The sequence below is a fragment of the Octopus bimaculoides genome, chromosome 8 (assembly GCF_001194135.2).
Source record: "Octopus bimaculoides isolate UCB-OBI-ISO-001 chromosome 8, ASM119413v2, whole genome shotgun sequence".
In the NCBI taxonomy this organism is placed as follows: Eukaryota; Metazoa; Mollusca; class Cephalopoda; order Octopoda; family Octopodidae; genus Octopus; species Octopus bimaculoides.
Window position 1 is genome coordinate 37,499,437 of NC_068988.1, and position 3,376 is coordinate 37,502,812.

General features: G+C 36.8%; 1 long non-coding RNA gene across 1 annotated transcript in view; it reads right to left on the reverse strand.

The window, feature by feature from the left end:
* Positions 1 to 1,042: 1,042 nt before the first annotated feature.
* The window catches only part of LOC128248563 (uncharacterized), a 17,995-nt gene continuing 15,661 nt past the window's right edge, over positions 1,043 to 3,376 (reverse strand). The window contains exon 2 of the long non-coding RNA XR_008264736.1: positions 1,043 to 3,196. This is a non-coding gene — a long non-coding RNA (uncharacterized LOC128248563). The remainder of the gene's footprint in view (positions 3,197 to 3,376) is intronic.

Here is a 3,376-nt window from a genome sequence, read left to right on the forward strand (position 1 = left end):
AGGATTTTAAGATTAGGGTTGGGGTTTTAGAGTTAGGGTCTTGGGGTTAGGGTTGGGGTTTTAGGGTTAAGGTTAGGAGTTTAGGGTTGGGGGGGGGGCAAAAATGTCTTTCCGAAAATAGTAGCTGAAAAACAGGAAAAAAAACTAAAAGCAGTAGAAATGCACGAACGATTGTGGTGGTGCCATGAAGTAAACATGCTTCAGATACACTCGTTTATTCATACAAACGTAACTGAGATGAAATATGTCATAAATAACAGTGACAAACTAAATATACACAGCAGTAATTGCTTTCACCAAGTGTTTGGTTACAAATTTTTTTTTAAATGTGCTGGCCAAAGGGAAAAGATCCGAAAAAAGTGTCCCCAGTAATGTGAGATTTTTAGCCAATTTTAATTTCCGATCGAAATTTAAACCTTGAGAATGATTTAAGTTCTTTCTCTCTATAAAATTTGTAATCATGCATCCACATGAGATAACTTTCTAGCCTATATTTCTTAGTTCAAATCTTGCCAGATCTGCTAGATTTATATCACTTATGCCGAAAATATAGTTATCAATCGATGTACTTCAGTAAATAATCGAATAAAATTCTTAATCTACAAATGTTAATGTTTGTTTTCTTTTTCTTCTTTGTTATTCCTGTTATTTGTTGTTGCTGTTATTGTGACACATTTAAGATATGAGTTGAAAATACTTGTCTGCCATTGTCTGAATTTAATGCCATCGTCAACGAACTTTTCTAATTTCAGAAAGATATCGCGCAGGCGCAGCGATGTGGTTAGAAGTTTACTTCCCAACTACATGGTTCTGGGTTCAATCCCACTGCGTGATGCCTTGAGCAAGTGTTTTCTACTATAGTATCGGGATGAACAAAGCCTTGTGAGTGGATTTGGTAGACAGAAACTGAAAGACAATCGTCGTGTGTATGCATGTGTATATATATATATATATATATATATATATATATATATATATATATACCGGAGTAAGCATATAAATGTGAAACAAGGTGGAAACAAGAGTACTCAAATACCAGAGGTAGAGTAATATGCTTTATTTAAAAGCAGCAGAAATATAACAAAAGCTGTTACTCAGAGTTTCACGTTCCCGTTCGTCGGACAGTTTTGTTAAAATGGAACAGAAATAACGATGTAATCAAAACTAGTTAAAGGATACACATTTAAAAATGGATTTATTTCATTGATCCTTTCAAGTAACGGTCTAACGTATGCAATGAACAAAATAAATGAATTCAATATAAATTCATCCTATTGTAAAATCGAAGAGTGGATTCAAAATGCGTATTGTAAATATTTACAGGTGGCGAAGTGAGGTCCTATGGACATATTTATCAATCCGAGACATTCGGTTGCTGAACGCGATTTTGGATCAGATGACGGCGAGGTAAATGAAACCGAGGTATTGCCGGCAAAAAGAATTCGAACTAGCTTCACTTGGTAATATGACTCCTCGTACTTCAATTCGCTTTTGTAGCCATGAATGATGGGGGAATGCAAAAATCACACAGAGTTTAATTTCTGGAGATGTGTTGGCTAAGGACTCAATGAAACCATCAAATCTCAAGAGACAATTAAATACAAAACATAAAGAAATGAGTTCAAAGCCAAAATAATTCTTTGAAAGAAAGCATGTTGATTTAAAAGGCCGTCAGAAACAGATCTTTGAAGTGTCACACATAAATACTTGTGCTTTGCAGGCTTCTTATAAAGTAGCGATTCGAATTGCTAAGGCTAAAATGCCATACACAATCGGTGAGACGCTAGTGGTAGGCTGTATTCAAGATGTCTACATCGAAATGCTAGGCGAGCCGGCGGCAAAGAAAGTGGCTCAGGTGCCACTTTCAGATAACACAATAAATAGCTCGACGAATTCACAATCTGGCTCACGAAATAGAAGATCAGCTCATAGGACAGATTAAATTAGCAAAGTGCTTTTCTTTGCAGCTTGATGAATGCACAGACTTTGCTAATTAGGCAATTCTGATGGTGTTTGTGCACTTTGAACAAGGTGATTTGAAGGAAGAGTTTTTTTTTTCTCTGCCTCACTACCAACAAAAACAAGTAGTTCTGAAGTGTTCGAGACTGTGAGCGACTACATTGTTAACAAATGTGGGTTGGATTTCAAGTTTTGTGAAAGCGTGTGTTCTGATGGCACTGCTGCAATGACAGGACGGCATTCAGGAGTGGTTACCCAGATTAAGGCGCTTGACCCAGAATGCAAGTCGACGCACTGCTTCCTTCACCGAGAAAGTCTTGCAACAACAAAAAAATGTCAACAGAACTAAGCAGTGTGCTGAGCGAGGTTGTATAAATTGTGAACATGTAAAGGCGAATGCTTTAAATTAGAGACTATTCACTGCATTATGTGATAACATGGGAGCTAATCATAAATATCTCCTATTGCATGCCGACGTACGTTGGTTATCAAGGGGGAAAGGTCTGTCAATAGTGTTTGAGCTATGAAACGAGTTTGCCGAGTTTCTTCTGGACAAAAATCCAAATTGGTCACAATTGTGCGGAGATGTAGATTGGTTAGCCAAGCTGGCTTATCTGGCTGATATCTTTGCCATCTTTAATGATCTCAACACCTCCATTCAGGGAACGATGGCTTCGTGTTTTACAATGGCAGACATGATTGACGGACAGAAACGAAAGCCAGAAGTATGGAAGAGTCGAGTGTCAAGAGATTGTTATGACATGTTTCATCAATTAGTGACAATCATCGCTGATGCTGGCGAAGAACTTAATATTACATTTCTACGAAATGTCATCAAAGAACACTTGACGAATCTAGCAGACCGGTTTCAATTTTAATTTCCAGCAGAAGAAGATCCACGGAAAGGGAATAGATGGATCCGAAATCCGTTTGTTTCACTGCAAGATGACTTAAGTGTCATTATGGAGGATAAATTGTTGGAACTGGCTGGGTCACCAGGATTGAAGAGGAATTTCGAAACTACAACATCTCTTGGTTCGTTTTTGGATTAAAGTGAAAGCAGAATATCCTGAGCTTAGTGAAATTTCTCTGAAAACTCTTCCATTTCCTTCAACATACGTCTGCGAGACTGACTTCTCAACCGTGAGTTTTCATTAAGACAAAGTACAGAAAGAATATGGATATTCATTCTGCATTGCACGAAGCACTGTCCTCAATTGAACCCCGACTGGATAAACTGACAAAGAAGAAGCAGGCTCATCATTCACATTAAAATTAGTATAAAATGCTTATGTAATATTGTATTATTTGTTTACAAAATAGATATAAGATAAAAAGAATATTGTCAACTTTTATTATATTCATTATATATATATTGTTTCCTGCATAATTTAATATTACTAAGAACTATTATCGG